This window comes from Bos grunniens, chromosome X (genome assembly GCF_055505025.1).
Source record: "Bos grunniens cultivar Pamir isolate PY7600 chromosome X, Bosgru_T2T1.0, whole genome shotgun sequence".
NCBI classification, from domain to species: domain Eukaryota; kingdom Metazoa; phylum Chordata; class Mammalia; order Artiodactyla; family Bovidae; genus Bos; species Bos grunniens.
In genome coordinates, this window is record NC_141194.1 from 35678685 (window position 1) to 35704019 (window position 25335).

The window sequence follows — 25335 nt, forward strand, 5'->3', positions numbered from 1 at the left end:
CACCTGGCAAGGAAAGGTGATGCTTTTATAGAAGGAGAAAGGAAGTTGGGAGAGCCAGTCAACAAATATCCAGGGCTTTTCATTGGCTGAATCCTTGTCAAGAAAAAGCATGTCTTTTTCTTTCTACCTGTCAGACTATATAGTTCTTGTAGGGCATGAGAGTTTCCTTTTGGTCTCCTATTTAATTGAAGTATCTGTTTTTTGTTTTTATTTTTTACAGCTAGAAACCACTTTCTGTTTCTCCTGTCCAAGTTTAGAGCTTCCAGCAACAGGAAAACACTGCACATTTCTGTTCCCAGTGTTGCTATTAATTAGCACTGTGATCTCAGACATCACTTAATATATCAGAGCTTTGGTTTTCTTATTAGAAGTCACTTTAAACACAAGCTAATACAGATATTCTGATAAATTGTTACCAATTTCTATCCCAGTCATTCAAAGGTACAAGTCTTTGTTACAGGTATGGCTGCTGCTGCTAAGTTGCTTCAGTCGTGTCCGACTCTGTGCGACCCTATAGACGGCAGCCCACCAGGCTCCCCCGTCCCTGGGATTCTCCAGACAATAACACTGGAGTGGGTTGCCATTTCCTTCTCCAATGCAGGAAAGTGAAAAGTGAAAGTGAAAAGTGAAAGTGAAGTCGCTCAGTCGTATCCGACTCTTTGCGACCCCATGGACTGCAGCCTACCAGGCTCCTCGGTTCATGGGATTTTCCAGGCAAGAGTTCTGGAGTGGGGTGCCATTGCCTTCTCCATACAGGTATGGCAGGTGGCAATATTTTGACAACAGCCAAGGTTTTTCTTTTTTCTGTTATTTTTAACAATTTTCAGCATGCCACCCAGTTGGGTTGCCAGTATTCCAAGAGTCAGGAAAAGGTTAGCTCCTCTGGGAATTGAAGAAGTTGAGTAAGTTTCTGAGTAGATTTTATAAACTCATAGAACCCACAAGTTGTGAAAACCTGACATTTTCGAATGCCAGGAAACTCAACCTTGAAGTAAGCAGACCTAGAGTTTATGCTATATGCATTTAACTCAAAAGACTGTATGAGGATGTGAGAACAGTTTCCTGCCTATGGGCAGATAAAGAACCCATGCATTTGTCAGAGCTGATCAAGGGAGTTAAATTGTGGATTAAATATTCCAGGGATATGTATCAGGGTTTGGTCCATATGAGAAATCTAGACAGAGTTAATGGGACCCAAACATAAAGAGGGGTTAGTGAAAGGCCCCTGGAGAAGTCACAAAGCCACTCCACCATCTGAAATCTAGAGTAGCAAGTGGAAGTGCATGTCCCTCAATGTAGTAGATCAGAGAGCATCTGAGATGGTATCTTCCCTTCAGAGGGATATAAAAACAAGTAAGAGTGGCCTGGAGACTTTGAACCCTCAAAATGACAGGAAAACGAATGCACATATTAGCTTGAAGTAAAATGGGCATTTGAGAATACAGGCATTTGAGCCACAGAGGTAGTTGATAGATGTCAGTCATTAAAATTGATTAAGATTATAAATCTCAGCCAAAGCCAGCATGGGTTCTTAGTTCTAATATTAAGTTATACATTATCTATCTATCCATCCATCTATTCATCCATCCCAAATGCCAACTTTTTTATAATCCCCCTGGAATACAGATCACTTCAGAACAAATAGAAGGAAAGGGAAAACAAGAAATTAATTGAATGTACCTTGAATTTGAAAGATAAAATTTTCTACCACTGAGTTGAAATGAAAGATAAAGTTCAAAATTTTGTTCAGTTACAGAGGCAAAAAGATAGGGATATGTTTGCCCTCCTGTGGTTGGTGACTATATCCAATAAATATTTCTCTACCCTAGGACAGTATTGCTTTCCTGATTAGAGATAAATTATTTATCTAATGTATCTACCCTTTGAAGAATATGGTAATTAAGTCTTTGTCCAGAATTTAGTATCCTAAAATAGTGACTATCTATATGAATAGCAACAAAACAGCTTGTGGTTAGGTAGGTAACAGATTACATCCCCGGCACCCACTGCAATCTGACTTAGACCAATTTGGGTTTTGCCCAACCCTTAGTTTATTTTTGACAGAGAGTGCTGCCCAAAAGTTGGATAAGAATAATTGCTTCCTCTTAAACTTTTCTATCAGGATAACTTAAGTCTTAGAACAAATGCTGCCATATAAACAGACATAGAGTAATCAAACCTTCAGTATCAAGCAGATATAAAACAGTTCATACAGCCTATTATATAGGTTCCATCAAGCCCAGAATTCTGTTCCTCTAGGTACTTCAGCTACCTCCTAGCATGAAAGTGTCACCCTAGACAGATCCAAAACCATTACAGAGGCTGTGATCTATAAACATTATAGTAATCATCACTGTATATCCTCTCAGACTTGTGGTTCTCAAACTTGGGTGTACATGGCAATCACCTAGGATGCTTTAAAAACCCTGAATGCCTAGACTGCTCCCCCAAGGATTCTAATTTAATTGTTCTGAGGTGTGGCTTGAGCATTTGCAGCTTTTAAAAAGCATTCCAAGTACATCTAACATGCAGCCAAGTTTATGTTCTTAAACGAGTAGCAAGAGAAATGTTCTTGGGCTCGATTCCAAAGCATAAAGTCTACCAACCTCATTAGATTCTTCAAAACTCTTTGTGGAGAGGTGTACAGTATCTTCCACCCTAGATTCAGCCAATCCATAAACCTTAATTACTTTTTATTTCACCTATGCGAATCCGTTTATGAAAACACATCATTCTAGACAGTGTGCTGATTTCACCAACAAAATTCCATTTCTGGCATTTAATATGTTACTTTGCAAAGTCTAGTTTGTTGAGTGAAAAACAGGGAACAAAGGCACTTTTAGTAGCTGCCTCTTGTGTCTGAATTTCCTCCTTGAGGAAACTGTGCGTTGATATCTGAACCGGAGTTAGTGTTGGAACTAGCATTTTAGATAATACATGTAAAACATGTGTGTGTGTTCATCTGTATATGTATATAGAATTCTTTTAAGTAAAATGAGTATATTAAATTATGTAATTTTCAGGTATACATTGTAATTAGACATCTGTATACTCTATTAAGATGATGGACACCAAAGGTCTAATTCCCATCCATCACCATACATTTGACGCCCTTTATCCATTTTGCCACTTCTCAGCTCCCTCCCCTACTAGTAACTACTCTGTTCCCTGTATCTATGAGTTTGTTCTCTGTATCTATAAGTGAGTTATATCACTTAACACACAAAAAAAACAATTCATTTATCTTGTCTTTTTTTTTACATTCCACATATGAATGGAATCATATGGTATCTCTCTGCATTTGACTTATGTCACTTAACACAATATCCATAATGTCGATCCATGTTGTCACAAATGGCAAGATTTCATTCTTTTTTATGGCCAAGTAGTATTCCATTCTCTCTCTATATAGCACATCTTCTTTATCCAGTCATACATTGATGGACATTTAGGCTGTTTCCAAATCTTGGCTATTGTAAATAAAACTGCAATGAACATGGGCAGTGGTGCATATATCTATATCTATTTGAATTAGTATTTTCTTATTCTTCATGTACATACCCAGAAGTAAAATAGCTGGATCAAGTGGTAGTGCTAGTCTTAATTTTTTGAAGATTCTCCATACTGTTTTGCACAATGGCTATACTAATTTACATTCCCACCAACAACGTACTAGAGTTCCTTTTTCCACATCCTTTCCAACACTTGTTATTTCTTGTCTTTTTTTGATGATTACCAGTCTAACAGGAATGAGGTACTATCTCATTGTGGCTTTGATTTGCATTTCCCTAGTAGTGATGTTGAGCATCTTTTCACGTGTCTGTTGGCCATTTGGATGTCTTTTTTTGGAAAAATGTCTACTTAGATCCTCGGCCCATTTTTTACTCAGGTTATTTGTCTTTTTGTTGTTGAGTTGTATTAGTTCTTTATATATTTTGAATATTAACTTACAGTCTCACTTCTTTATTTTTGCTTTTATATCCCTTGTCTTTGGAGTCAGATCCACAAAAACATTGCTAAGACCATCGTCACGGCGTTCACTGCCTCTGTTTTCATCTCCAAATTTTATGGTTTCAAATGTTACATTCAAGTTATTTCTTTGTGTATGATGTAAGGTAGTGGTCTAGTTTCATTCTTCTTTGTGGAATTTTCCTAACACTACTTATAATTAAAGAGGCTGTCCTTTTTCCATTATATATTCTTGTCTCCTTTGTCATAAATTAATTGTCCACATATGTGTGAACTTATTTCTGGGTTCTGAAGTCTGTTCCACTGATCTCTATGTCTGTTTTTATGCCAATACTGTACTTTTTAATTGCTGTCACTTTGTATTAAAGTTTGAAATTAGGAGCGTGATAACATCCAGCTTTGTTCTTTCTCAAGATTACTTTGGCTATTCAGGATCTTTTGTGATGCCATACAAATGTTAGAATTATTCTAGTTCTCAGAATAATGCCATTAGAATTTTGATAGGGATTGTGGGGAATTTATAGATTACTTTGGGTAGTATGAACATTTTAGTGATATTAATTATTTCAATCCATGAGCATGGAATATCTTTCCATTTTTTTTGTATCTTCCTCATTTTCTTGTATAAGATTTTAAATAACCTGTGGATAGTATAACTCAACTAGAGCGAGACATCCTGGAATGTGAAGTCAAGTGGGCCTTAGGAAGCATCATTACAAACAAAGCTAGTGGAGGTGATGGAATTCCAGGTGAGCTATTTTGAATCCTAAACGATGATGCTGTGAAATTGCTGCACTCATTATGCCAGCAAATTTGGAAAACTCAGCAGTGGCCACAGGACTGGAAAAGGTCAGTTTCATTCCAATCCCAAAGAAAGGCAATGCCAAAGAATGCTCAAACTACCACACAATTGCACTCATCTCACATGCTAGCAAAGTGATGCTCAAAATTATCCAAGCCAGGCTTTGACAATACATGATCCGTGAACTTCCATGTTCAAGCTGGATTTAGAAAAGGCAGAGGAACCAGAGATCAAATTGCCAACATCCGCTGGATCATCGAAAAAGCAAGAGAGTTCCAGAAAAGCATCTATTTCTGCTTTATTGACTATGCCAAAGCCTTTGACTGTGTGGATCGCAATAAACTGTGGAAAATTCTGAAAGAGATGGGAATACCAGACCACCTGACTTGCCTCCTGAGAAATCTGTATGCAGGTCAGGAAGCAACAATTAGAACTGGACATAGAACAACAGACTGCTTCCAAATAGGAAAAGGAGTACGTCAAGGCTGTATCAGATCAGATCAGATCAGTCGCTCAGTCGTGTCCGACTCTTTGTGACCCCATGAATCGCAGCACGCCAGGCCTCCCTGTCCATCACCAACTCCCAGAGCTCACTGAGACTCACGTCCATCGAGTCAGTGATGCCATCCAGCCATCTCATCCTCTGTCATCCCCTTCTCCTCCTGCCCCCAATCCCTCCCAGCATCAGAGTCTTTTCCAATGAGTCTACTCTTCACATGAGGTGGCCAAAGTACTGGAGTTTCAGCTTTAGCATCATTCCTTCCAAAGAAATCCCAGGGCTGAGCTCCTTCAGAATGGACTGGTTGGATCTCCTTGCAGTCCAAGGGACTCTCAAGAGTCTTCTCCAACACCACAGTTCAAATTCTTGCATGCATCGCCTCAAGACCAGGCCAGTGTGGCCGAGCAGACGGCTATGTGCTAGAGGGAAAAGAGCTCGAGTTCTATCTGAGGAAGATCAAGGCCCGGAAAGGCAAATAAACCCTCTTCTCTCCTGTCTTAGCTCATCTAATAAAGGCGTTTACTGTTCTATGCCATAAAAAAAAAAAAAAAAGCATCAATTCTTCGGCACTCAGCCTTCTTCACAGTACAACTCTCACATCCATATGACCACAGGAAAAACCATAGCCTTGACTAGACAAACCTTTGTTGGCAAAGTAATGTTTCTGCTTTTTTTTTAAATTTTATTTTATTTTTAAACTTTACAACATTGTATTGGTTTTGCTAAACATCAAAATGTCTCTGCTTTTGAATATGCTATCTAGGTTGGTCATAACTTTCCTTCCAAGGAGTAAGCATCTTTTAATTTCATGGCTGCAGTCACCATCTGTAGTGATTTTGGAGCCCAGAAAAATAAAGTCTGACACTGTTTCCACTGTTTCCCCATCTATTTCCCATGAAGTGGTGGGACCAGATGCCATGATCTTCATTTTCTGAATGTTGAGCTTTAAGCCAACTTTTTCACTCTCCTCTTTCACTTTCATCAAGAGGCTTTTTAGTTCCTCTTCACTTTCTGCCATAAGGGTGGTGTCATCTGCATATCTGAGGTTATTGATATTTCTCCCGGCAATCTTGATTCCAGCTTGTGTTTCTTCCAGTCCAACGTTTCTCATGATGTACTGTGCATATAAATTAAATAAGCAGGGTGACAATATACAGCCTTGACGTACTCCTTTTCCTATTTGGAACCAGTCTGTTGTTCCATGTCCACTTCTAACTGTTGCTTCCTGACCTGCATACAGGTTTCTCAAGAGGCGGATCAGGTGGTCTGGTATTCCCATCTCTTTCAGAATTTTCCACAGTTTATTGTGACCCACACAGTCAAAGGCTTTGGCATAGTCAAAAAAGCAGAAATAGATGTTTTTCTGGATCTCTCTTGCTTTTTCCATGATCCAGCAGATGTTGGCAATTTGATCTCTGGTTCCTCTGCCTTTTCTAAAACCAGCTTGAACATCAGGAAGTTCACAGTTCACATATTGCTGAAGCCTGACTTGGAGAATTTTGAGCATTACTTTACTAGCATGTGAGATGAGTGCAATTGTGCGGTAGTTTGAGCATTCTTTGGCATTGCCTTTCTTTGGGATTGGAATGAAAACTGACCTTTTCCAGTCCTGTGGCCACTGCTGAGTTTTCCAAATTTGCTGGCATATTGAGTGCACCACTTTCATAGCATCATATTTCCGGATTTGGAATAGCTCACCTGGAATTCCATCACCTCCACTAGCTTTGTTCGTAGTGATGCTTTCTAAAGCCCACTTCACTTCACATTCCAGGATGTCTGGCTCTAGGTGAGTGATCACACCATCGTGATTATCTGGGTCGTGAAGCTCTTTTTTGTACAGTTCTTCTGTGTATTCTTGCCATCTCTTCTTAATATCTTCTGCTTCTGTTAGGTCCATACCATTTCTGTCCTTTATCGAGATCATCTTTGCATGAAATGTTCCTTTGGTATCTCTGATTTTGTCACCCTATTTATTGAACTTATATGCACAGTACATCATGAGAAATGCTGGGCTGGATAAGCACAAGCTGGAATCAAGATTGCTGGAAGAAATATCAATAATCTCAGATATGCAGATGACACCACCCTTATTGCAGAAAGTGAAGAGGAACTAAAGAGCCTCTTGATGAAAGTGAAAGAGGAGAGTGAAAAAGTTGGCTTAAAGCTCAACAATTCAGACAGCTAAGATCATGGCATCCGGTCCCATCACTTCATGGGAAATAGATGGGGAAACAGTGGCTGACTTTCTTTTTTTGGGCTCCAAATCACTGCAGTTGGTGACTATAGCCATGAAATTAAAAGACGCTTACTCCTTGGGAAAAAAGTTATGATCAACCTAGAAAGCATATTAAAAACCAGAGACATTACTTTGCCAACAAAGGTCCATCTAGTCAAGGCTATGGTTTTTCCAGTAGTCATGTATGGATGTGAGAGTTGGACTATAAAGAAAGCTGAGCATTGAAGAATTGATGCTCTTGAACTGTGGTGTTGGAGAAGACTCTTGAGAGTCCCTTGGACTGCAAGGAGATCCAACCAGTCCATTCTGAAGGAGATCAGCCCTGGGTGTTCTTTGGAAGGAATGATGCTGAAGCTGAAACTCCAATACTTTGGCCACCTCATGCGAAGAGCTGACTCATTGGAAAAGACCCTGATGCTGGGAAAGATTGAAGGCAAGAGGAGAAAGGGACGACAGAGGATGAAATGGTTGGATGGCATCGCCGATGCTATGGACATGAGTTTGAGTGAACTACGGGAGTTGGTGATGGACAGGGAGGCCTGGCATCCTGCAGTCCATGAGGTCACAAAGAGTTGGACTGAGCAACTGAACTGACTGACTGAGATAGTATAACAGCCATGCCTACTGTAATCATCTAGGTCACCTAGATCCTGGATACCATTTACAACTCCTTGTACTGAGAGGGAATATTCTAAACTTCTTTCATTGTAAGTCAACATTTGTTTCTCCCAGAAGACTGCACCTTTCAGCACTTGCTTCATCTCCCCCTCACCTCAACAAAGAAATTTTAATTCTGGTAATAGTAATGTTCAGTCTTTCTTTTTTCTGTTGAAAGATTTTATTTCTATAGTAGTGTTCAATCTTAAATAGGCTTGAGAAAACTGCATAGAGTGTTGTCTTTGGAAAGTGCACTTACAATAGTCTGATTTGAAAACTCAAATCTCTGATCATGCTCTCCTCTATGCAAGAGTTGTGGTCTCTTTTGGTGTTAACTGTCTAACTCAAAAGACACATAGATAAGGACAACACTCAAGTTGTCTCAATATTATGTTGATCCTATTCCTGAAGTCTCTTAGGGCCTCAGTGACCTCCTAAACCTCACCTTCCATATCACTGACCATGTTTTCTTAATGGTTATAGGTTATTACATAATTTTTGGTTTTGCCTTTTTTTAAGGGAATACAGAGAGTAGGATGCTATGGTATTGATAAAATGAGAGCTTCAGCTGTCGTGGAAAAATGCTCTACCACTTCTGTGCTCTTGTGATTTATAATAAAAAATACATGTGTGGTTGTTGTCTCTGTCTGGTACAAGCTCCTGAAACCCTTAGAATTTCCTAAGTGATGAAAGCAATAAAGGTGTCTTCTGTTACATTAATAAGGTAGCCTTTGAACTACTTCACTTGTGGCTTAGCTGGTAAAGATTTTGCCTTCAACACGGGAGACCTGGGTTCGTTCCCTGGGTTGGGAAGACCCCTGGAGAAGGGAAACGCTATACCCACTCCAGTATTCCGGCCTGGAGAATTCCACAGACTGGAACTTCTAGTCTAACCACCCTGACATCTGCTGTGGGAAGAGGGACCAGAGGTTGGATCAATCACCAATGGCTAAGGATTTAATTAATCCTGCCTGTGCAATAAAGCCTCCATAAAAACCCCCAAAGGATGGAGTTCAGAGAGCTTCTGGGTTGATGAAGACATGGAGGTGCTGGAGAGTGCTGCTTATGGAGTAGCATGGAATCTCCCCACCCTTTCCCCATACTTTGCCCTGTGCATCACTTCTATCTGGCTGTCCTGAGTTACATCCTTTTATAATAAACTAGTGATACAGTAAATCAAATGTTTCTCTGAGTTCTATGACCTGCTCTAGTAAGTTAATGGAGCCCAAGAAGGGGGTCATTGGAACCTTCAATATATAGCCGGTCAGTCAGAACCACAGGTGATAACCTAGACTTAGCACTGGCGTGATTACCAGAAAACTAGTTCACTACTTAGTGGGTGTCAATCCAAAAGACAAAACCCAGTCAAAGAGCAGGAAAAGGAAGGATTTATTTCTTGCAGCAAGTAAAGAGAATACTGTGGATCTTTCCCAAAGCAGAGTCTCCTCCCCCACCAGAAAAATTGGGGAATTTTTAAGGTAAGGTTATGTGCATATTCATGAAAGGGTTTGGGTGGTGCATACATATTCATGCAGAGGCTTGAGCAGAGAAGAATTCAGCGTAGAACCGGGGCAAAGTTTGACAGAGCCCAAGCTTTTAGGTGATTGAAGTCACTAGGGTCAGTAAGGGTCAATATCATCAGTCTTCAAGTTCTTCCTAGTCCAGACTCTCAGTATGTAGTTAACATCCTCCAAAATCACTGTGGACAGTGACTGCAGCCATGAAATTAAAAGACGCTTGCTCCTTGGAAGGAAAGCTATGACAAAGCTAGACAGTGTGTTAAAACCCAGAGACATCACTTTGCTGACAAAGGTCCAGGTAGTCAGAGCTGTGGTTTTTCCAGTAACCATGTACAGATGTGAGAGTTGGGCCATAAAGAAGGCTGAGCACCGAAAAATTAGTGCTTTCTAACTGTGGTGCTGGAAAAGACTCTTGAGAGTCCCTTGGACAGCAAGGAAATCAAACCAGTCTATCCTAAAAGAAATCAACCCTGAATATTCATTGAAAGGAGTGGTACTAAACTTGAAGCTCCAATACTTTGGCCACCTCATGCAAAGAGCCAACTCTGGAAAAGACCCTGATGCTGGGGAAGACTGAAGGCAAGAGAAAGGGACAACACAGGGCGAGATGGTTGGATGACATCACCAACTCAATGAACATGATTTTGAACAAACTCCAGGAGATAATGAAGGACAGGGTAACCTGGTATGCTGCAATTCATGAGGTTGCAAAGAGTCTGACACAACTTAGTGACTAAGCAACAACAACCTGGATGGGGGCCTTCCTTCCTGCAGAATTCAGAGATATGTATCAGATTGTTCTGTGCATCCCTTGAGGAGAAACTAGAATTCTGTTTTATCACTGAACTCTGATTTTTGATTGCTTTTCCTTTGTTCCCACATTCTTTTTTTCTCTTAAGATCTTTAATTGCAAGACCTGTTCAAGGGTGAGTGCTGTGCCCAAGCTTAGATCACAAAATGACTTCGACCAAAGTGTGTGAGTCCCTCAGTCGTTCCAACTCTGTGATCCCATGGACTGTACTGTCCATGGAATTCTCCATGCAAGAATACTGGAGTGGGTAGCTATTTCCTTCTCCAGAGGAGCTTCCTGACCCAAGGTTTGAACCTGGGTCTCCTATACTACAGGCAGATTATTTACTGTCTGAGCTACCAGAGAAGACTTAGACCAAAAGTGACTTCTCTTATGTCAGGAAAGCCATGCCTGCTTCTCTTTCTCTGGGGACTCCCAACCCTATCTGTGGACAGCATCTGCAGGAGTAGGGGGCAGTTTTCTAAGACTGACCCCTTAACCTGTGGGTTCTGACACTATCTCCACTTAGTGTCAGAGTTGAGTTAAACTATAGGGCACCCAGCTGGTTTTGGAGAGTTGCTTATTGGTGTGAGGGATTAGTGACCAGAACCTTTAACTCTTCACCCGGGGATCTACTGGGCTTTTTAGCTCAGATGTGGACTCTTACTTCTTCCTGGAAAACCCAGACTTTCAGGTAACACACTTATCCCTTAAGCTGGAACTGTCTTTTCCTTTCTGAGAAGTCATTTAGTACTTGTAGGAGCAACTCAGAGGTCACATAGAGGCATTCTGGATATTTTCCCATAGCCATCCTTAGTGTTTTTCCTTATGCTGAGTTGCTGTGTCAGCCCTGGGGATGTGATGGATTAAGCAATGCTCTTCCACTCAGTCTCATTACAACCCATTGTTTGCAAATCAGGAAAGACTTCTGGGGGTCTCCTTGTCTCTCAGAAGGTCCAAGTTTGGCCTCAAGCTAACTCACACCCCTTCCCATCCATTAGTATTAGTCCTTAAGGCAGGCGTATATTGCACAAAAATTCTTTGGAAATGCAAACCAGGCCTCCCTTAGGGTACTACAAATAACTAAAATCATCAAGTCTGGTGTACACTTACATAATTTGGATTGTATTTTGGCACACTTTATTTTCCATTTCCCAATTTGCAAAGGAAGGAAAATAAGCCTGAACATTTATGATAAACTCGGCTACTTCCAACTTTCTGTCCATAGTATTTAGAGAGGAAATTATGGATTTTAACCCTCATCATCTTTTTTCCTCTGGTATACTTATGCTGTGGATGATGGTATAGTGGAGCAGAATTTGCCACCCTCAATATGTCTCTTTGGTATAAGGACATTTTAAGCTGATTATTTTCAAGAAAGCAGACACTGGAAAAGTTGTGAAACCTAAGTGTAAGTTATCACTTTTCTAAGAAACATTGACATTTATAAAGAAAGTCTCCATTTGTAAAGATATCTCACTCTGCACCAGAAAGAGATCACTCTAAATCCCTAGAAATTCTTATCAGTGGAGAAGAAAATGACTTCCATCTGCAGAACAACCTTACCCTTGTTCTTTGTGCTTTTCCTGAAACCTTTTGCTGGAGAGGATATTTAAGGTGTTAGCTTGAACCATTTGAGGGAGATACTAACTATTGCTGGCCAAAATCTTGGCCTTCTCTGCCCACCAGAGCTGAATCAAAGAATACGGAGACAGAGTATGGAGGAAATAGAAAGGTGACTTTAATTCTCAGCCAGAAGAGAGGGGAACACAGTAGGCTCATGCCCCAAGAACGGTGCCCCCTGCCCTCCCCCCCCCCGCACCCATGAGCCATCTAGGGGCTTACATAAGGCAAAGGCTTGCAGTCAGGAGTCGGTGATGAGGAGCAAAGTTGACAGAATCTTGATTTCTTCCTCTTGCATTGTTTCAAATACAATCATAAACTGGCGTCTGTAACGCAATAATTGAGTCTGGCAGTTGGGTGGCTCTTCGGCCTTCTTTCTGATATGTAACTACAAGGGAAAGGGTTGTTGCAAAGGTAAACACCAGATAAGGGATGTATTTAGCATAGAGTCAAAGAAAAGAATGAGAATTGTAGCTCCTGCAGAGTTAGGGGGCAGAAAATCAAACTTAGTTTCAGACATGCAAAGTTGGGAGCAGAACGCTGAGCACCGAACAATTGATGCTTTTGAACTGTGGTGTTAGAGAAGACTCTTGAGAGTCCCTTGGACAGCAAGGAGGTCCAACCAGTCCATTCTGAAGGAGATCAGCCCTGGGTGTTCTTTGGAAGGAATGATGCTAAAGCTGAAACTCCAGTACTTTGGCCACCTCATGTGAAGAGTTGACTCATTGGAAAAGACTCTGATGCTGGGAGGGATTGGGGGCAGGAGGAGAAGGGGACGACAGAGGATGAGATGGCTGGATGGCATCACTGACTCGATGGACGTGAGTCTGAGTGAATTCCGGGAGTTGGTGATGGACAGGGAGGCCTGGCGTGCTGCAATTCATGGGGTCGCAAAGAGTCGGACATGACTGAGCGACTGAACTGAACTGAAAGTAAAAAACTAGGAATGTTCAGGCCTGCTCACTGTTCTCTTTATCTTCTTCATTCTCAGGAAAGAGAAAGAGAGGAACTCATTCCTCTTATTTTCCTTTTCACTGCAACAGCATCGTTTTCCTGTGCATCTCCCATGTAAAGAAGGTATACACTTTATTAAACTTATATTTGTTTTTCTCCTATTAATCTGTCCTTTATTATAGGGGAGTCTCAGCCAAGAACCTATAATAGAAGGAAAATTTTTTTTTTCTCTCCTACAATAGGATCCTTTATATCATCATATTAGGTTTTATATTTTGTCCCCATCAGTTCCTGTACTCTATGGCCTCTGCCAAGATGCTTTTTTTTTAAATTTATTTATTTTAATTAGAGGCTAATTACTTTACAATACTGTATTGGTTTTGCCATACATCAACATGAATCCACCACGGGTGTACACGTGTTCCCAATCCTGAACCCCCCTCCCACCTCCCTCCGCATACCATTCCTCTGGGTCATCCCAGTGCACCAGCCCCAAGCATCCCGTATCCTGCATCAAACCTGGACTGAATTTGTCATCAGTCCCTGAAGACATGCTGATGTCTGCTGTCCGATACCAGAGCTACAAGGAGCATACATCATCTTCCTCATCTAAAACACTGAGTCCCTTCACATCCACTGAGTGTTCCTCAGACTATCTCCATATCCTTTTGGGTTTACCAGAAATCTTTTGTGGTTTAAAACCTTCAACATTCTCAGATAACTATCCTAGACTGCAAGAAGCTTGGGAATGCAAGCAACTTGGGACAGTCTCAGAATTTCTCCACAATTACACATGCCCTATGGCCATTTCTACTCAGGCCGTAGATGCTGGCATGTTGCACTCTTGGAGTTCTAAGAACCAAACGGGATCAATCATACCTGAGATCCTATTTCATCTCAAATTGGGAACTCTGGCTCCATCTAGTGGCATCCCCTTTTGGACCTACAGCAGTGACGCTCCTTTCCCAGTGGTCTTCTCTTCCAAGGAGTTATATTCCTAGGATAGGAAAGACCAACGGTTTCAACATTATGGATTCTTCCAAACCTACTGTTCAGTGTTTTGGGGCTTACCTGTCTGTGCTCAAAGCAGATACTTTAGAAACCAGAAAAAAGATTATTTTTTCAAATGTTACAGTAGACACACCCAAAATAAGGAAAAAATTAATTTTCTGTGATATAAGAAAGGAAAGAAACTTCCCAATGCCTTTTCTTAAAATATATCCTTTAGAAAACTTATATATATATATATATTTTTTCTGCTCTTCAAGATGTATATAAGGCTTTTGAAAAGCTAAATAATCCTCCTGCCAATTTTACAATCCAGAAAGATATTTTTTAAAGGCCTACAGACATTTCATCAAAACAAAAACATTAAGAATGATATCACCCCATCTTCTAGTCTCCCTGAGAGTTTGACCTAGGCATTTGATACCAAGTTATAACAATGCTTACCTGTTATATAGATATGAGTTATATTATTTCTTTGGCTAACAGCAATCAGCTAACACAGATGGCCACCTCAATCACCAAGTAAATTAAGGATAAATTTTATGTATAAACTGGCACTACATGTCCTATTTCTTGGGGATTAGTTATCATTTACCCTAAGGACATTTATGTAATGCCTGTATCTGCTGGGCTATATAAGATGGTGAGATTTCTGCCTTTATAATTACTTGAGCTAATCTCTTTGATGCACAGTGCCATCTGACTTATTGTGTATTTAATAATAAAACTGTTCTCTTGTAGTTTCGTAGAGAGGTTATCTGAGTTGACATGAAATTTTGTTTCTAAATATTTCCTTAGTATAAAGAGCCCACCTCTTATAATCAAAATCTTTGAATGTCTAGAACATTTTTTCTGAGTTCTTAAAATTCCACGGAAAAGCAGGCATTTTTGATTGTTCGTTGCATGCTGAAATACTATATCTGTTGAATTTTGGTTTCTGGTAATGGTAGGCTAAATTATTTAGATGAATTCTTCCACTGGAAACAGCTCAAAACTTTGGATAAAAGTCTTAAAATAACACTTTACAAGCATCAGAGAGCAAGACTATGGAAGAAGCCCAGGTCAAAGTTTTACACTAAAATTAGAACCCAAGTAGCTTAACAGAAAAAAGAACACACAATCTCACTTCCCCCTCCCTCACGTCCAAAGACTTTGAGCTTCCTTTGTTTGGGGAGTTAGATTCTCTGGCTTGAGTAGGGATGAGAGATTACAACTTGATTGTTTTTTCCTTCTTCCCTTCCAGTTTTGTTGAGTGGTCTAATAATTAAATTGACACAAAATAGTTAAACAGGAGAGAAAACCAAACTTAATTGCATGCATGCAGGAGCCTCACAAAGACATGAAGACTCAAACCTCAATCAGGTCATTGAGGCCTGTATGCCATCCTAAACTTAGGAGAGGGGCTTCCCTTGTGGCTCAGCTGGTAAAGAATCTGCCTGCAATGTGGGAAACCTGGGTTCCATCACTGGGTTGGAAAGATCCCCTGGAGAAGGGAAAGGCTACCCACTCCAGTATTCTGGCCTGGAGAATTCCATGGACTGTATAGTCCGTGGGGTCCCAAAGAATTGGACATGACTGAGAGATTTTCATTTTCACTTCTTTTCAAGCTTAGGAGAGGAGGGTAGGGGTCTAGGGCTTCAAAGGGGAAGAAGACACTTCATAGGAAGGTGGGAAGAGCAAGTATTTGGCAAACAAATGTTTGCCCTGCCTTGTAGAAAAGCCTTTCTTATGTAAAAAGTTATTGCTGGTAATGGCTCTCTTCCCAGTTGTTCAGTTGCTCAGTCCTGTCCAACTCTTTGTGACCCCATGGACTGCAGCACGCCAGGTTTCCCTGTCCATCACCATCTCCTGGAGCTTGTTAAACTCATGTGCATTGAGTTGGTGATGCCATCCAATCATCTCATCCTCTGTTGTCCCCTTCTCCTCCTGCCCTCAATCTTTCCCAGCATCAGGGTCTTTTCAAGTGAGTCAGCTCTTCACATCAGGTGGCCAAAGTATTGGAGTTTCAGCTTCAACATCAGTCCTTCCAATGAATACCCAGGACTGATCTCCAATAGGATGGACTGGTTGGATCTCTTTGCAGTCCAAGAGACTCTCAAGAGTCTTCTCCAATACCACAATTCAAAAGCCTCAATTCTTTGGCTCTCAGCTTTCTTTATAATCCAACTCTCACATCCATACATGACCACTGGAAAAACAATAGCCTTGACTAGACGGACCTTTGTTGGCAAAGTAATGTCTCTGCTTTTTAATATGCTATCTAGGTTGATCATAACTTTTCTTCCAAGAAGCAAGCATATTTTAATTTCATGGCTGCAATCACCATCTGCAGTGATTTTGGAGCCCCCAAAAAGAAAGTCAGCCACTGTTTCTCATCTATTTGCCATGAAGTGATGGGACCGGATGCCATGATCTTAGTTTTCTTAATGTTGAGCTTTATGCCAGCTTTTTCACTCTCCTCTTTCACTTTCATCAAGAGGCTGTTTAGTTCCTCTTCACTTTCTGCCATAAGGGTGGTGTCATCTGCATATCTGAGGTTATTGATATTTCTCCCAGCAGTCTTGCTTCCAGCTTGTGCTTATCCAGCCCATTGTTTCTCATGATGTACTGTGCATATAAGTTAAATAAACAGGGTGACAATATACAGCCTTGAGGTACTCCTTTTCCTATTTGGAACCAGTTCGTTGTTCCATGTCCAGTTCTTACTGTTGCTTCCTGACCTGCATACAGATTTCTCAAAAGGCAGGTTAGGTGGTCTGGTATTCCCATCTCTTTCAGAATTTTCCACAGTTTATTGTGACCCACACAGTCAAAGGCTTTGGCATAGTCAACAAAACAGAAATAGATGTTTTTCTGGAATTCTCTTGCTTTTTCGATGATCCAGTAGATGTTGGCAATTTGATATCTGGTTCCTTTGCCTTTTCTAAAACCAGCTTGAACATCTGGAAGTTCACAGTTCATGTATTGCTGAAGTCTGACTTGGAGAATTTTGAGCATTACTTTGCTAGCGTGTGAGATGAGTGCAATTGTGCGGTAGTTTGAGCATTCTTTGGCATCATTACCATATGTAAAATAGATACCAAAAGGGAATTTGCTGTGTGACACAGGGAGCTCAACTCAGTGTTCTTTGATGACCTAGGGCGGTGGGATGGGGGTGGGAGATGGGAGTGGGGTTCAGGAGGGAGGGGATATATGTATACCTGTGGATGATTCATGTGATGTATGGCAGAAACCACAATATTGTAAATCAGTTACCCTCAAGTTAAAAAAAAAAATTAAAGCATAAATTTAAAAAATGACAATAGTTTTACCATCTTTCCAGGTAATACAGGTCTAGATGCTGCCATTTTAGGTGCTCTTTCACTTTAGAAAAGTTTCTTATTCAATTTGAATTTCAAATAATCTATAATGGAGAAAATAATATGATTTGGTCTATTTCACTGCTGCTGCTGCTAAGTCACTTCAGTTGTGTCCAACTCTGTGCGACCCCATAGACGGCAGCCCACCAGGCTCCCCCGTCCCTGGGATTCTCCAGGCAAGAACACAGGAGTGGGTTGCCATTTCCTTCTCCAATGCATGAAAGTGAAAAGTGAAAGTGAAGTCACACAGTTGTGTCCGACTCTTTGAGACCCCATGGACTTCAGCCCACCAGGCCCCTCCATCCATGGGATTTGCCAGGCAAGAGTACTGGAGTGGGGTGCCATTGCCTTCTCCGCTCTTTCATTGAGCTGGTAAGAAATACTAGTGAAAGAAAGTATGTGAATAGTCTTCCTAAAATGGTTAAGTAACACAAGGCTTTAAACTACTAGTATTTATGTAGATATGGAGAAGGAGCAAAAAAACAACAAAAATTAGATCTTTTGTGTAAACTGAAGATGAGAATATATTTAGATATATGGTGAAGCATTATGGTATAACAGAAAGAGAAAGATATTTTGAGTCAGGTATAATTACCTGGAAGGTTAAGTTTCTGCCGTATTGCCTTCTAGCTCCAGAATCTCCTGCAATTAACTTTTCTGAGTCTCAGTTTCCTCATCTGTAAAAGGAAATAATCATGTCTCCCTGATGCTTCATTTACTGTGAAGATTGAGTAGGACACACGTGTAGTGCCTGGGGCACTGTCAGTGCACTGTCGAAGTCAAGTCTTTACAATGTGAACATAGTCAAAGGAAAGATGAGAATAGAATGTGATTATAGTGTTGATAGAAAATGATCTATTCAGATAAGATTCTCCCCAGCAGGTGAAAAGGAACAGATAAAACTAAATTTCAAAATAATACTACTCTAAATTCCAAGAGTCACTGGAATTTTTTAAAAAAACAGTCCTTAGGTACACCTCTGACCTTTGCTGAAATTTCCTTCATCAGCTTCTTCTAAGATTCATTTCCTTTTCTCTCCTCTGGCTACTGCTGATTTGATAGGAAATATTTTTGCCCAGCAAGTCAGCCTGGAGAAGATTTACACTTGAGCTCTCCAGGGAAGGAATGATGAGAAGGGGATGTGTTTGCAGGCAGCCCCTACCTCCAGGGGTGTGATTGCCCTGACAGTCACAGATCTGAGTGCAGAACCCCATCTGTAACTAAGAGATCCACAGCCAGCTTCTACCTCAACCTCTGGAACACCTTCTTTTGACTCTGCTCTCTCTCTACCTCTCATTCCCATAAGTGGAGGATTGTCTTGCTCTCTCTCTACCTCTCATTCCCATAAGTGGAGGATTGTCTACGAAAACACACACACCAAACCTGCAAATTTCCTCCATTGCTTCTGTCTTCCATTGGTTTTCCAACCACACCCCATGCACCCTTCATGCCTACCTCCCCTTCCAAAAGGCAAACCAATAAAGAGTCACATGAAAAAAACCTATACTAAGGTAATTTCTTGATCTGGAATACAGTAGAATAAAGAAAGGGATCATGCAAGAAGGAATAGACTATTGCAATAGGGAGAATGCATTCATCGTGAGCTCTGAAAGCCTCTCAAGGCTTAGGCACACAGGGGTTTTCATTTATGATGATGAATAACCAAGGGCTTCCCGGGTGGCATTATTGATAAAGAACCCGCCTGCCAGTGCAGGAGATGTAAGAGACTCAAGTTCGATCCCTGGGTCAGGAAGATCCCCTGCAGGATCGGAAATGGCAATCCACTCCAGTATTCTTGCCTGGGAAATTCCATGGACAGAGGAGCCTGGCAGACTACAGTCCATAAGGTCACAAAGAGTCAGACACAACTGAAGGAACTTAGCACGCACACAAACAAGGCTAGAAATAAAGAGGTGTGGGGAAGTTTCATGAAAAAGGAAATTGGGCATTGGACCAGAGAATATTTTACCTTGAAGCTATTCTGTACACAGGAAGGGGTTGTATGTTAGCTCAAGCTGAGGATGGGTTAAAGTTCAGGGATCTGGGAAAGTAGAGAAGCTTAACCCAAGTCTCATTAACAACCATTTTGTTCTAATTAGTAGAAAAAATCAGTTTAGCTCACCTTTTTTTTTTTTTTCTTTAATGTTCATATATTTGGCTGCACTGGGTCTTAGCTGCAGCATATGGGATCTAGTTCCCTGATCAGGGATCAAACCCAGGTCCTCTGCATTGGGAGTGCAGAGTCTTAGCCACTGAACCACCAAGGAAGTCCCACTTTAGTTAATCTTTTATGAGATGAAGAATGAGAATTTGGAAAGTCTGAGTCTGTACTTATCTTAGAGAAATAAAGGGAATGTCAGGGAATGTTGTGAGTCTTTTCTAAGTCATTTGGGGATGTGTATTTCTCTGTTGTGAACCATTTCCTTGAATATAAATGGGAGAGATTTCTTTAACCATCAGTGTTTTCCAGGAGCACAAGTTTCAGATAAAGTTCAACATTGTTAAAAACAGAGAGTGTAGAAATTTCTTCTCCACTTGAAATTCTCTTTACCTTTCTGTTCCCAGGGCTAACCAGTTACTAACCTGACAGCCTCTGTCTTGATGCCATTGCCTAGGATAAGCCTTAGACTCAAAGGGAAAAGCCACACCAGATCCCTAATTCAAACTGCAGGATTTTACATTTACTATTATTCACTGTGGGATGTGATCAAGGCACAATCTAACAATAACTGGTGTTTGGTTGTCATTTCTTCAATAAACAAGTGCCCAGGGAGTCTTGGGGAAAATCTTGTTTAGAGATGCAGACAGCCTAGCAGACATTGGAACTCGGAGAACTCTCAGCAGGTGACGGACACCAGCCGTGAGCTTGGGTTTCTGCTCAGGACACCAGCACTTAGTAAGGAAGTAGCAAGAGTACATATGGCCCCCAAATCTAAGTGGGGTGGGAGACTCAGTATCTATAGGAAGGTAGGGACAAGGATTAAGATAAAACCCAGGTTCCAGCAGGAATGTTAACTCAGTTCTGAGCCCTGGTGACTCGGCTCTTGTTATTCTGTCAGTCGTAGAGCAGGTGTCAAATGGTAGGAGAAAGAGCAAGTAAAGACAGTATAATTGGGCCACAGTCAACATTGGCTTTGTACTTACCATTCATGGTAGAAAAAAGAATCTCTATTTTGTGTTGAGATGAATGTGTTAGTATCATAGATGTCTTTCTGCAAACAGGCCCTCAAAGGAGAAATTTAACCTTTGAAAGCTTTCTCATGGACAAATAAATTTATATCACCTATGTAGTAGATGTGTTACCACATTTACCAAGGACACACATAGATACTGAACTAAACATCAGAGGGCTAGTTGTACTTTACAATTTTGTTGAGTAAATTCAATCTTCTGTCATACATACTCAACAGATGACATTTTCTATAGAAAACAGGTATGAGAAGCCCCTTGTAATTAAAGTCTTGAGGTTAAAGCTTGTATTATACTAGGGATAAAAATAAAACTCTGCAAAAGCAAACAGAATGTTACAAGAGAGATTCTGCCATTTGCAAGAAACTTGGCCAAAAGTCAATTTTATAATGACAAGATAAAAACATGTATATTGAATTGGCACATGTCTAATGCTGTTTATACCTTGTGCTTTAATGATAATTGTTTTGCAAATGTTTGCCACCCTTCTCTATTATCTTTTCAATAAGTATTAACAGAGGGCCCTGTATTCTGCATTCCCAGAAGCACTTGTATCAAAACCAATTATTTCCTCTAACATTTTCTTATTAAATATTATCGAAATCATTAGTTTATGGTTTTGTTCTAACAAACTAAATCAATATTCGGTGCTGAAACATTTCTAATGACACATCATATACTCTGAACAGTTTTCTTAAGTATTTTTCAAGTATTATTTTATTTGACCTTCATTAAAACTTTATGAACTAGGAATTCTTATTCCTATCTTACAGATAATGAAACTGAGAATTCGAAGTTGCCCAGTTAGCATGTGACAGAGCAGGGATTGGGACCAGGCACTCTGTTTGTAAAACCCCTCAAAGATGTAAGGAAGGGTGGCCCAAGACAGCATGATAGTAGAGTGCAAGGTCCAATTTGCAAAAGTGATTTGTTATACAGTATTCCATATGGAGTAACTCTTGGTAGATCCTTGAATAATGTAGCAGTGCTGCCTATGTACAATAGACCAAATTTAATTCCAGTGGACCTTGGGGTTACCTGGTGAATGACTGATTTTATGAGCAAAATTGCTTCTGGTGCTTTTATCAGTTATGCGTGCTGTGTGCTTCATTCATGTCCAACTCTTTGCAACCCTGTGGACTGTAGCCCGCCAGGCTCCTCTGTCCATGGGATTTCCCAGGCAAGAATACTGGAGTGGGTTGCCATTTCCTCCTCCAAGGGATCTTCCCGACCCAGTGATCGAACCCATGTCTTCTGCATTGGGAGGCGGATTCTTTACTGCTGAGCTACTGGGGAAGCCTGATATTTGTTAGCTGACTTATAGAATATTGGGAACTGATGACATCAGGGCACCAATTCACTGAGTAGCCAGTTTCTTTTCTTGTTGGTGGTGGTGTTTTTTTTTTTTTTTTTTTTTTTTGCCGAATTATATCTAGGCTGATTTTCACAGCAAAAATCCCAGGGAGGGGGAAAAAAAAAGAAAACTTGTACCACATAATGACTCAGTAGGATTAAGTGAATCCTTGGCAACTGAGACAATTCATAAGCATCTTTTAATGAGACTGCTCTTTCAAAGACAGCAATGAGGGTTTTCTTTCTTCTTTTAAATTTTAGAATGGATATGTTGCTGACAAATTATATGCCATTTTCCATTGCATTTTTCTGTAATACAAAAGAATGCTTGTGCCAAGATACAATAATATCCCACTTAGGAATGAAACTCACTTTCATTTATTTAAAGAGAAAGATGAGAATTTGAGGATGACATTTGAAGAATACTCTAATTTACCATATGTCAGTTTCTCCAGAAATTAATAGCTTAAAATCTGGGCAGAACACAATAGTTCTATCCACTCAGAGAACAAAGGCACTAACTGACCCTTGAGGGTCCCTCAAAGCCTCTAATTTTATGATTATACTTAATGAAAAGGTAGGCATATAGGAGTATCCACAGTAAAGCAAAGGAAGGAACGCAGTGCTGGAAATCTGGAAACTGATATTCTAATTCTAGGATATTTGCATTAACTGAGGAATCAGGAGCAAGCCATGGACTCATCTGACTTAAGTCTACTATATTCAATATGAGGAAACTGAAGTAAATCATGTCTAAGATGTCTTTAGCTATAAAATTCTACAGCTTCAGTGCATTTGAATCTCATCACATGAAGGTGATTTGGGATCAAGTCATTTCTAAGTTACAGTTTTCAAGTTTCAGATCAATAATGTAAATAAAATATAGAAATTCATTTTCTTTACAATGTACATACCTCTACACCTGTTATGTGAATAGAATCACAACCTGTATTTATAGATAAATACAGCTTAGACAACCAAAAGGATATAAAAATGGATTTAGACAGCAAATAAACTCAAGTACATGCACCCTGGGAATTATATTCCCATGGGGATGGCAATAATCTAAGGAAAAGAAAACATCTAATACAAATACAAGCAGTATCTCTTCCTTAATCCCCAAATAAAACTCCAGAAATGGTTAAAAGAGTTTTCATCAATATTGTTGGATGTGCAGAGAAATATTTGAATGCCTCAAATAGTGTCCTGCATAAGCTGTTGGATATTCTGAGAGCAAGCCATTTCAGATTTTTGAGAAATCTCCCAAATTAGAACATTCCATTTATGAATGCCTGTTTTCAGGATGCTTCCCCAATATCTTGTCATTATAATCCACTAACATTTTCAGGGCCTTCCTTGATCACCTTGAGGGAGTCTAGGCCACCTTGGCATCAATAGCCCCCTGTGGACCACTTTATAAGATAGATGATCAACAGCACTTTCATGTCCTTTCAGGCCAAGGCTGGCATTATTTGAATGTGCTCTCAACATGAACTCACTTCACACCAGCAGGGCCAAAGTAGCATTAGACTCTAGCTTTAGAAATTCATATCCAGAAATATTTCCTAAAAGAAAAAAAAAATTCGAAATCAAGTAATCTGTTGCTATTGACTGGACTGACTGTATTTCTTCTTGTTCCCTTCTGTATGAAATGCCCTGCCTCACCATTTTGTGTGTCTGGCAAATTCCTATTTACTGTTACTTGCAAGATCAAACATCACCTTTTAGAGGAAGGCTCCCAGATTCCCCCATGTGCAATCAATTGCCTCCTTTCTTATCATTCCATAGCATGCTACACATGGCCTCATTAGAGCACTCATGTGCTGCATAGGTATATACCTCTCCTATTCAAAGTTTGATCGAGGACTGGTCCATCAAGACACATTCCTAGAGGGTGTCAGGATATCCAGGCTTGATAAAACACCACTGAAATGAATTGGAATTGGACTGGTGGTTAATTCAGGCTTGCCAAAAACAACTTGCACAAATCATGGTGTACAAACTAGCCTAGCTTGTACTTCAGAGTGGAAATGTAAAAGGGAAGAAGAAAAGGGGGAAAAAATGAAGGAGGAAGAGAAGGAAAAAAGAGAAAAGGAAGAAAGAGGGGAAACCATTGTCAGTTTTTGATATTATATTTGGTGTCACTCAGATGTGATTTCATGGTATAGCACATGCCACTTCTACAACCCTGATATAGTAAGCTCATTGCAATAGTGAACGGATTATTTTTGCTGAAGATCAAATTTTATTATGTGAATATAGTTACAAGCTCTTGACCCAAGATGCTTAAAACTTTGTTGTCCATATTTTCTATTTGTCAGTATAATTTTTAATTCACCATAGATTTTATGATCTCAAGTTCTCCATTTTTCTTTCTATTCTTAAGTTTTATTTCTTTTCTTTTTTTAAACTAAATAATCTAAAACCGTATTGCAAGATTTTAGATAAGGTAGTCAAATTGCCAACATTCGTTGGATCTTCGAAAAAGCAAGAGTTCCAGAAAAACATCTACTTCTGCTTTATTGATTGCACCAAAGCCTATAACTGTGTGGATCACAACAAACTGGAAAATTCTTAAAGAGGTGGGAATACCGGATCACCTGACCTGCCTCCTGAGAAATCTGTATGCAGGTCAAGAAGCAACAGTTACAACTAGACGTGGAACAACAGACTGATTTCCAAATCAGGAAATGAGTACATCAAGGCTGTATATTGTCACCCTGTTTATTTAACTTATATGAAGAGTACATCATGCAAAATGCCAGGCTGGATGAAGCACAAGCTAGAATCAAGATTGCCAGGAGAAATATCAATAACCTCAGATATGCAGATGATACCACCCTTATGGCAGAAAGCAAAGAAGAAGTAAGGAGCCTCTTGTGGAAAGTGAAAGAGGAGAGTGAAAAATTGGCTTAAAACTCAATATTCAGAAAACTAAGATCATGGCATCTGGTCCCATCACTTCATGGCAAATAGAAGGGGAAACAGTAGAAACAGTGACAGGCCTTATTTTTTGGGGGCTCCAAAATCACTGCAGATGGTGACTGCAGCCATGAAATTAAGAGATACTTACTCCTTGGAAGGAAGTTTATGACCAACATAGACAGCATATTAAAAAGCAGAGGCATTACTTTGCCAACAAAGGTCCATCTAGTCAAAGCTCTGGTTTTTCCAGTAGTCATGTATGGATGTGAAAGTTGGACTATAAAGAAAGCTGAGCGCCAAAGAATTGATGCTTTTGAACTGTGGTGTTGGAGAAGACTCTTGAGAGTCCCTTGGGCTGAAAGGGGCTCAAACCAGTCCATCCTAAAGGCAATCAGTCCTGAATATCCCTTGGAAGAACAGATACTGAAGCTGAAACTCCAATACTTGGGAC

The 25335-nt window shown here is 40.2% G+C and overlaps 1 long non-coding RNA gene across 22 annotated transcripts in view; it reads left to right on the plus strand.

Annotated features, from left to right (window-relative positions):
- The window catches only part of LOC147340119 (uncharacterized), a 571221-nt gene that overhangs the window by 126162 nt on the left and 419724 nt on the right, over nucleotides 1-25335 (plus strand). The window contains exon 6 of one of the 22 annotated variants that reach the window (XR_015158947.1): nucleotides 4001-4015. The exons of 20 other annotated variants lie outside the window; for them this stretch is intronic. This is a non-coding gene — a long non-coding RNA (uncharacterized LOC147340119). Of the gene's footprint in view, nucleotides 1-4000; nucleotides 4016-13087; nucleotides 13175-25335 lie in introns of those variants that run through there. One more of the 22 variants, XR_015158956.1, reaches the window with a different exon arrangement.